Raw genomic sequence first — 11,048 nt, forward strand, 5'->3', positions numbered from 1 at the left:
TTGAAGTCCACCCCTCCCATGTACGCATTATAGTCGTGGACTGAGAGGGGCTTTTCAATGACACGGGTTGCCCTTTCAATTTGGATTGTCGTGTCTGCGTGAATGGAGGAGAGCATGTAAACGTCACGCTTGTCTCTCCATTTCACCGCGAGCAGTTCTTCGTTACACAAGGCAGCCCTCTCCCCCCTTGCAAGACGGGTGGTTACAAGCCGTTGGGGGAAGCCCACGCGACTAGTTCGCGCGGTGCCACAGGCGCAAATCCGTTCTAGAAACAAATGCCTAAAGAGGGCCACACTTGTGTAAAAATTGTCCACATAAAGATGGTACCCCTTGCCGAATAAGGGTGACACCAAGTCCCAGACTGTCTTCCCACTGCTCCCCAGGTAGTCAGGGCAACCGACCGGCTCCAGGGTCTGATCTTTTCCCTCATAGATCCGAAATTTGTGGGTATAGCCTGTGGCCCTTTCACAGAGCTTATACAATTTGACCCCATACCGGGCACGCTTGCTTGGGATGTATTGTTTGAAGCCAAGGCGCCCGGTAAAATGTATTAGGGACTCGTCTACGCAGATGTTTTGCTCAGGGGTATACAAATCTGCAAATTTCTGGTTGAAATGGTCTATGAGGGGCCGAATTTTGTGGAGCCGGTCAAAAGCTGGGTGGCCTCTGGGACGGGAGGTGGTGTTGTCGCTAAAATGCAGAAAACGCAGGATGGCCTCAAATCGTGTCCTGGACATAGCAGCAGAGAACATGGGCATGTGATGAATCGGGTTCGTGGACCAATATGACCGCAATTCATGCTTTTTTGTCAGGCCCATATTGAGGAGAAGGCCCAGAAAAATTTTAAGTTCGGAAACTTGGACTGGTTTCCACCGGAAAGGCTGGGCATAATAGCTTCCCGGGTTTGCGGTTATAAATTGTGTGGCATACCGGTTTGTGTCTGCCACGACTAAGTCCAAGAGCTCCGCAGTCAAGAACAGCTCAAAAAATCCCAGGGCCGAACCGATTTGAGCCGTCTCAACCCGAACTCCAGACTGGGCGGTGAAAGGGGGAACTACAGGTGCGGCTGAAGTTGGTGACTGCCAATCAGGGTTTGCCAGCACCTCAGGGATTCTAGGGGCTCTACGGGCCTGTCTGCGCGGTGGCTGCGACGGGGTAACTACTGCACGTGCCACCGTACCAGCTTCAACTGCCCTTCTGGTGCTCGCTACTTCACCAGGTTGTACGGCAGTGCTGGTACTAGGTCCAGGAAGGGCTGCGCTGCTGGTGTATGCCTCACCACGTGATCCGGCAGCGACAGCCCCACTCTGCTGCTCTTGAAGCGGATCCTGCGTAACCTGTGGTCTAGCGACACGGGTCCGAACTTTGGGTCAGAGAGCCACTGCTTTCTACAGGTTCATATTCTGACCCGCTAGATTCGTCAGATGAGGGTTCCCATTCCTCATCCGACTGGGTCAGAATCCTGTAGGCCTCTTCAGAAGAATACCCCCTGTTTGACATTTTGGACTACTAAATTTAGGGGTATTCCCTGAGACTACCCAAGAAAAAAAGCAAACCTGTCTTACAAAGGGGAGGCTACCGAAGTACCGGAGGCCGCTGCGGTTGATAAAAAATATCAAAACTGATTTTTTTTATCGCCGCAGTGCGTGTAAAGTGAATGTGCAGTGATCAAAAAATAATAATTTTTTGTCACTGCGGTGGGGCGGGCGTGGGTGAACGCACGTGTGGGCGACCGATCAGGCCTGATCGGGCAAACACTGCGTTTTGGGTGGAGCGCGAGCTAAGGTGACACTAATACTATTATAGATCTGACTGTGATCAGTTTTGATCACTTACAGATACTATAAAAGTACAAATGCTGATTAGCGATACGCTAATCAGCGAATAAAAGTGACTGCGGTGCGGTGGGGTGGGCGCTAACTGACGCTAACTACCTAACCAAGGGGCCTAAACTATCCCTAAAACCTAACAGCCAATACTAGTGAAAAAAAAAAGTGACAGTTTACACTGATCACTTTTTGTCTTTCACTAGTGATTGACAGGGGCGATCAAAGGGGTTATCAAAGGGTTAATTGGGGTGCAGGGGGGTGATCTGGGGCTAAGGTGTAGTGTTGGTGCTACTCACAGTTTAGTCTGCTCTTGTGCTGGATCCAACCGACGAAAAGGACCAGCACAGGAGCAGAGAAGCCATATAACAGATCATATTTACTAATATGATCTGTTATATGGCTTGTGATTCGATTTTTTAAAAATCAGCAACCTGCCAGCGACGATCATTGGCTGGCAGGTTGCTGATGCAATTCTCCTCGAACTTTTGCCGGCCCGCGATGCGCATGCGCGGGCCGGCTGTGACCGAAATCTCGCGTCTCGCGAGAGGACGCGCCGGCGCGTCCACTCGGAATGAAACAACCACCTCCAGGACGCGTCTGTGCGTACAGCGGTCCGGAGGTGGTTAAAGGGGTTATCCAATACTATAAAAAGCCCCAATATGCTGGGCCCCCCACAAGAATATACTCACTTCGGTCCCCACTCCCTGCGCCACTCCTGGTACCCGCACGGCTGCTGCTTCTCCCCATGCATGGATGAAAACATCCGGTGTCGGGAGGGAAAGCAGCTAATGGCAGGCAGGGACAGGGGCGAACCTCCCTAGCGTTACCCGCAATGCTAGGGAGGCTCGTTCCCATCTGCCATTGTTTGCTCCAAACCCTACCCCCCAACACCGGATGTTTTTATCCGTGCACGGGGAGAAGCAGTGGCGGTGCAGGGAACAGGAGCGGCGGCGCAGGAAGTGGGGACTCAGGTAAGTACTGTACAGTATTTATTAATGATCTTGTAACATCCCAGAGTTATGTTACTAAACTCTTTTTTCCCACTACTATTTGTTGGTAACATGTGCCTTGTCATCTAATGTGATTTTACATAATACTCCTCACAAATGTGCATTTTCTAAACATGTATTTGCTGTAATTTTCATGTACACCAGCAGGTGGCAGCAATGTTTAGCAGGACCTTTGTTCAGTTTAGCATATCTAAACTGGAATAGTACATTCCAGTTTAACTCCCCCCTCTTTGAGGAGGTGTGGAATGTTCCCACATCCTGCCTCATGGGGAGGAAAGGAAGTTATAGTTAGTGTGCCAGCCACCCCTGCTAGGGGAAGGCTGTGCTGGTAGGAGCTCCCAGAAATAGGGCTCCCAAACCAGGATCTTGTCTCGTTGAGACCAAAGATCACCATTCCCAGTCTGAGCCCTTCAGCCTCAACTGGTGACAAGCAAGAAGCCACCTCCAGATATTCAGGACGAACCATTCCCTGTGAGCATAACTGTGAGTAACATCCAGAGACCAGGAGAAGCCAAATTCCTCCTCAGCTAGTCAGTCCCATACACAGCAGAAGAAAGACAGAGCAGAAGATATATATTCTTGCCATATTCTCCAGGCATATGACAGAAGCAGAAGAGATAGTAATCCCTGCCACATATTGCCAATACCTGCTGGGACCCAAGACTATTTCTGTATCTCATGTGGATTGATGCTGCCTCCAGTAAAAACAAGTTGAATTATATTTCAAGTCTGGATCTCATTCATTACTACCAAGTTCCTCAATTACTCCTACTAGCAATACACTTATTTATTGCAAGTGAGCCAGGATCCAGGAGTCCAGGCATACCAAGGTAGGAGACACTGTTGACACTATACCTACTACTACACAGAGACATTACCCCACTCTGGCATTCCTAACCTGGTACGTGAGTTGCAACACCTTAAAGGGCCCTGAGACTGTACCCTGCGCACGCTGCAATTGGCGTTATGAACAAAAACAATAGACTTCTAAATCCATATCCGGACCCACTGCATAATTTTGGCGTCCGCCTAACCGTACCACGGTCCGGCTCATTGCATTTTTGGCGTCACTGGAACAGGATCGAGCTGTGTGCCAACAGGATCGAGCTGTGTGCCAACAGGATCGAGCTGTGTGCCAACAGAACCGGATCCAATTGTGTGCTCAACTGGATCAAATTGCATGTTTTACAGTACTGCAAGATCTACAGATTGTGCCAAAAACCCTGAAAATGGACTTTATTACTTTCATTGCGGGACCAGAAAACGCTGCATTGTGCGCGTCAGCACTGCAAGGGTTAATCAGCCATTTTTTTCCCTCATAGCGCAGTGTGTTCATGGCTTTCAAGAGCGCGAAAATGATGACTACGCCCCCCTAGAAGCGGGAAATCTAAAGCCTGCCCACCAAGAACTTTGCAATGCGAGCCAAGGGAGTGCAGACTCCTCCCTCTGGGCTCCACCCTCACTTCCTGCATTTCCTGCACTGATTGTGACAGAGGAGCCAAGGAAGATGGCGCAGTCCCCAAAGCCAAAGTGGGACCAGATGGAGATACCAGAAGAATCAGTGTACGAGGCTCACTCACCAGAAATCTGGGTCTCCCAGCTTATGAAGAGAGCTGGCCCCAGCGCTTTTGGAGTGTCCCCGGAGGCTGTGAGTTCCTCAACTGGTGGCGAGACGGCCGCCGCTGCTCAAACAAAGATGGCCGCCGTTCCGGAACCCGCTCCCGCGGATGAAGACGTCCTATCTCCAGTCCGAACTCCAGAGGCTGTGGATCCCTCCGCGATGGTCGAACGCACAGACAAGACGTCCCCCAAGATGGCCCCCAGCATCAAGCCTGCGGATACCACCGCCAGCCAAGCTGCCCAGGCCCCGAACATACCTGCATCGACGACGGCATCTACAGCTTCGGAGACAGCCATGACGTTACCTACCACGGAGATGACGTTACCTACCACGGAGGTCCCCGCGCACCACCAAGAGGCATTGGAACCGGCTGCACAGCCGCAACATCTGTTAGGAGCAGCCACGCTCCCTGAGGCCCAGGCCCGGTCCATACCTGCCCCTGCACTGCTCCCTGAGGCCCAGGCCCGGTCCGAAGCTGCCCCTGCATCATGCCCAGTAGACTCTGATACCACTGGTAGGCCCAAGCCAGCTCCGCCACACACACATGCTGCTGCGGTGGAGGCGGCCGGAGCTCCCACTCCGCCGCCCAGAAGAGAGCCCCAGACCAAGCCACTTTTACCTGGAGTTCCCACTAGAGATAACCAGCCTCACTACCAAGGCAGTATCAGGAACTGCCACAAGAGGTCAGTGGAGCTCCATCACAGCAGCCACCTACATCATGCCTATAACTACGGCCATAATAGAATCAGAGAAGGACTGCCCTGTGGACATTGTCATTGCCCCTAGAGACTTTCAACCACTGAAACAACAGCGAAGATGACTCCCAGTCCCTCCTGTAGGCAGCAGCAGGCCATCTGCCAGGCGGATTTTATCACTGTTGCCCCTGACTACTGGAATAGCAGAGCCAGAAAAGAGCCAGTCTGTGACTATTATCACTGCCACTGCAGAAATCTCTGGGCCCACTACTACTACTGCTACTGTACAGCCTGAACCCATCAAACAGGAGCACGGCCCTGATGTGTGTGAGGATAAGGAGGAATCCACTGATACTGCTCCATGTACTCCGGAACCACCACAGAATCCAGAGCTTCTTGCTATGAAAGACCAAGGGTCTATCCTTTATTGCTGTCCTGAGAACCTGTCACCTGCCAGGAAAAAGCCAAGGCTTACAGAGGATTCTCCAGAGAAAGGTGATCCTGCAATTCCAAGTTCTACCACAGAATGCCACCAGGAGATCGCAGATTAAGCTTCTGCTGGAGTTACAGCTGCTGAGAGCACCAGACAGCTTAAAGAAGAACTTTTGCCTCCTCAAATATGGGACCCAGGAGGAAGATTTCCAGACTTTGCTTTGAGGAAAACTACCCACTGTAGCAATTACCCACTACCTTGTATGGATTACAATTAACTTTACTATTCCTATGGATTACAATTAACTTTATTGTTCCATTGGATGACAATTAACTCTCATTGTTCCTGTCCACAGTCAAGCACTTTAAGAAAAAAAGACTTAAGCCTTATTTGAGCGTATTATTGCATTGATATTTGCATAATGTTTTTGCACTAATTTCATTTCAAGTTTACAGGTTATGTAACGTTCAAGATAACATGCCCATTGTGTGTATTCTCTCCTAGGTGCCGCAATGTGAATTTATGCACTATTTGTGACAATTGCACTTACCATTGCACTTAACCAAAAATGTAGCAACTTACTCTTGTATGCCTTATTTGACAGCTCATGTTCTCTCCTTCCATTATACGGACTGCCTTTATGCGGACGCTTGAAACTAATGGCCTACTCTTAGTGCACAGGTAGGACCAAGTGGTAAGTCCTGGCAGGTCCAGTAACTACACGGGTAACCCCGCTGCTTCGGGAATTGTTAGAAGTCATAGACCGCTCCTTCCCGCTTGTTTTATGTTCAGGATTGCTCCCATCCTGAGGTGTTTTATTTCCAGGAGTTCCATGGGATTATATTACCCTCCTCCTGTGACTGCCAGAAGTGCATGGAGACGCTAAATGCCTCCCCTTCTGAGCCTTTGCCTAAGGTATGTGTAATGACCGGCGTCACGCACAGGGAGGGAAAAGGGAAAGCCCTGCCCAAGGGAGAGGGAAAGGTGGTGACCCCTGACTCACCTTGCGGCTGGCACCTGACTGCCCTGACATCCCTAGACGGGTTCCTCACCCGTGCGGCGATCACGTGTCTTGGTGACGCCTTCAATCCTGCCACCTCCAAAGACAGGCCATGAAATTGTTTGGTCAGAGCAGCAATTTGATCCATACTCGATTCTAAGTAGGTAAAAAATATATATTTTTTTTTACCTACACAAAATAAGGGCCAGATATAATGTAATGACCGGCGTCACGCACAGGGAGGGAAAAGGGAAAGCCCTGCCCAAGGGAGAGGGAAAGGTGGTGACGCCTGACTCACCTTGCGGCTGGCACCTGACTGCCCTGATGTCCCTAGACGGGTTCCTCACCCGTGCGGTGATCACGTGCCTAAACCCTGGCTTTCCCTACAATGAGCCCTAGATAGTGAACGGGCCGGTGGGATCGCTAGTCCGCACCACTGACACTAAGAGGGAAACACCAGGGAGAGGACAGACAATACAGACAAACACATACACCCAAGTGGGCGACCACAGCAGTCCACAAAGGTCCAACAGGGATCCGGAAGGTAGCGTTCTGGACCAACAACCAGAGAACGCAGCAACACAGCTCCAGAGGGTCAGAATAGATGTCCAGGCAGGAAGCTCTATATCTGGCAACCAGAGAAGTGTGAGAGGGGAATATAAGGAGGTTGGGAGTGCTGGACAAGGAACAGCTGAGGAGAAAGAGTTACGGATCCCTGAGTGAGCCAAAAGGGTTGCAAAGCAAACCCAGAAAGCTACCATAAGGAAACAGCCCTATCTTACATAGAGCGCGCAGCCAACCGCTGCGACTTCCTGACCCCGGGTATAACGGAGTCAGGCGTGGTTCTTGACACCCTTGTGACAGTATGGTACCTCAAGCCTTAGAGCCATAATTTAGCTACCCCATAGTCACCATAGTGATCGTGCTTTAAGCCAAATTTCTCAGGCTTTGGTGCAGGAAAGGGAATACAGGATAAAGCCACCCTTTCATTTGCGGGCATTCCATTACATAATGGCGGGACTACAGAGTAAAGACACCCCCATGCTTTCTTTGGTGTTTAAAGGATCCAGAACACTTCAAAGTCAGTCAGTAATGTTTGTTTAGTGCAGTATTAGGTTCACTGGTTATACCAAGAGAAGGAAACTGTGTGTTGGACACCTTACTCTAGCGGGCAGGAACCTGGGGATAGCTGTTACATGTTTGTCTTTGTATGTCATATATGTAATTCATGCAGCACTTTGTACTTTATTGGGTATCCCAGAGCTGATTCCTCTCCCTCCTAAGCATAAGCCGAGGGCGGCTTAACTCAAAGTAAAGGGGAATGTAACATCTCAGAGTTATGTTACTAAACTCTTTTTCCCGCTACTATTTGTTGGTAACATGTGCCTTGTCATCTAATGTGATTTTACATAATACTCCTCACAAATGTGCATTTTCTAAGCCTGTTACATATATTTGCTGTAATTTTCATGTACACCAGCAGGTGGCAGCAATGTTTAGCAGGACCTTAGTTCAGTTTAGCATATCTAAACTGGAATAGTACATTCCAGTTTAACTCCCCCCTCTTTGAGGAGGTGTGGAATGTTCCCACATCCTGCCTCATGGGGAGGAAAGGAAGTTATAGTTAGTGTGCCAGCCACCCCAGCTAGGGGAAGGCTGTGCTGGTAGGAGCTCCCAGAAATAGGGATCCCAAACCAGGATCTTGTCTCGGTTGAGACCAAAGATCACCATTCCCAGTCTGAGCCCTTCAGCCTCAACTGGTGACAAGCAAGAAGCCACCTCCAGATATTCAGGACGAACCATCCCCTGTGAGCATAACTGCGAGTAACATCCAGAGACCAGGAGAAGCCAAATTCCTCCTCAGCTAGTCAGTCCCATACACAGCAGAAGAAAGACAGAGCAGAAGATATAGATTCTTGCCGTATTCTCCAGGCATGTGATAGAAGCAGAAGAAATAGTAATCCCTGCCACATATTGCCAATACCTGCTGGGACCCAAGACTATTGCTATATCTCATGTGGATTGATGCTGCCTCCAGTAAAGACAAGTTGAATTATAATTATTATGATCTCATTCATTATTACCAAGTTCCTTAATTACTCCTACTAGCAACACACTCATTTATTGCAAGTGAGCCAGGATCCAGTAGTCCAGCCGTACCAAGGTAGGAGACACCGTTGACACTATACCTACTACTACACAGAGACATTACCCCACTCTGGCATTCCTAACCTGGTTCGTGAGTTGCAACACCTTAAAGGGCCCTGAGACTGTACCCTGCGCACGCTGCAATTGGCGTCACGAACAAAAACAATAGACTTCTATATCCATATCCGGACCTACTGCATAATTTTGGCGTCCGCCTAACCGTACCACGGTCCAGCTCATTGAAATCTTGTAGAAGGCTTGCATAGTAAAATATAAATTTTCGCAGATGACACTAAACTGTGTAAAGTAATTAACACTGAAGAGGACAGTATACTACTACAGAGGGATCTGGATATATTGGAGGCTTGGGCAGATAAGTGGCAGATGAGGTTTAATACTGACAAATGTAAAGTTATGCACATGGTAAGGAATAATGCAAGTCACCCGTACATACTAAACAGCAAACTAAGCTGCAAAAACCAGTGTCAGGCAGCTGCTGCCAAGGCCAATAGGATAATGGGTTGCATCAAAAGAGGCATAAATGCCCGTGACAAGAACATAGTCCTACCACTTTACAAATCGCTAGTCAGACCACACATGGAGTACTGCAGGGGCAGACATACCGCATGTGCAGCCTGTTCGGTTGCACAGGGGCCCAGAGCAGGAGGGGGCCCCTTCTTAACGGCTGCAGGGGAAGGTAAGCAACTCCCAGGGCCGTCTTTAAAGCGGGGCAAAGGCAGCTGCCACGGGCCCAGTTGCTCCTGGGGGGCCCAAGCAGGGGCGTACAGGCCTGGCGGGGGGAGGGGACCCGCTGCACTCCCATGTAATGGGAGCGCTCTGACTGGGCCCAGCATGAAGTACAGTGAGAATGCCAGGCCCAGTCAGAGCGCTCTTCAAACAGGTGACGCAGAGGCAAGGAGGAGGGAGAGGGGGAGGCGCACTCACCCGACACGGCAGTTCTCGTCACTGTCGGGCTGTTAGTTTCTATTGTGAAGCAGGGAGAACTCTCTGCTCCCTGCTTCACTGATATTCAGAGCTCAGGCGCTCCTCCTGCTGGCTGCACATTGCGCTGCTGGCTGTGGGAGGAGCGATGAATGCCCGGGAATCTGCCTCCAGCACAGCCAGCAGCACGATGTGAGTGTGGGAGCCTGTCATCAGGGAAGAAGGTACGTATTACGTTTTTTTTCCCCCCATAAAGCTGCAAAAAGGGGCAACCACTAAAGTGAGGGGGCACAAAAGAGCCACTGTGAGGGGCACATATCTGGGTAAAACAACTACTGTGACGGGCACAGATATATAGGCATAACTACTATGAGGGGCACATATCTGGCATAACTGTTATATGGCAGCTCATATCTGGCATAACTATGGGCACTGGGCACATATCTGGCATAACCACTCTGAGTGGCACATCTGGCAAAACTGCTGTAAGGGGGATCATATCTGGCATAACTAGAGGCACATATCTGGCATAACTGCTGTGAAGGAGGCACATATCTGGCCATAACGACTGAGGGGGCACATATCTGGGCATAACGACTGAGGAGGCACACATCTGGCTATAACCACTGTGAGGGAGGCACATATCTGGCCAGAACTACTGTGAGGGGCACATATCTGGCATAATGACTGTGAGGGGGCACATATCTGGCATAACTACTGTGAGGGAGGCACATATCTAGCATAACCACTGAGAGGGAGGCACATATCTGGGCATAACGACTGTGAGAGGGGCACATATCTGGGCATAACGACTGTGATGGAGGCACATATCTGGGCATAATGACTGTGAGAGTGGCACATATCTGGGCATAATGACTGTGAGAGGGGCACATATCTGGGCATAACGACTGTGAGGGAGGCACATATCTGGGCATAACGACTTTGAGGGAGGCACATACCTGGGCATAACTAATGTGAGGGGGCACATATCTAGCATAATGACTGTGAGGGGCACATATCTGGGCATAACTACTGTGAGGGGGCACATATCTGGTTATAACTGCTGTGACGGCTTAATTACTGTGAGGGGCCACAATGTGGGCATTAGTACTGTATGGTGGCACTAGATTACCCTGCTATACATTGGCATGGCTCAGTCTTACAGGACCAGCACAGCGCCCCCTGCTGGCGATTTCACAGGGGCAGTCACCATCCCTTCCTTATGTGATTATTCTTTTTCTCTATCACCACAGGGACCTTGTTCTGGATCCAGTGGGCATCACGCCGACGCCAGTGACATCCTGGATGAGGTAGGACCAGATTTTATTAGGACTGGGTGAGTGTAGCCATGCATTGGGCTTAGAGCTCTT

The sequence above is a fragment of the Bufo bufo genome, chromosome 5 (genome assembly GCF_905171765.1).
Source record: "Bufo bufo chromosome 5, aBufBuf1.1, whole genome shotgun sequence".
In the NCBI taxonomy this organism is placed as follows: domain Eukaryota; kingdom Metazoa; phylum Chordata; class Amphibia; order Anura; family Bufonidae; genus Bufo; species Bufo bufo.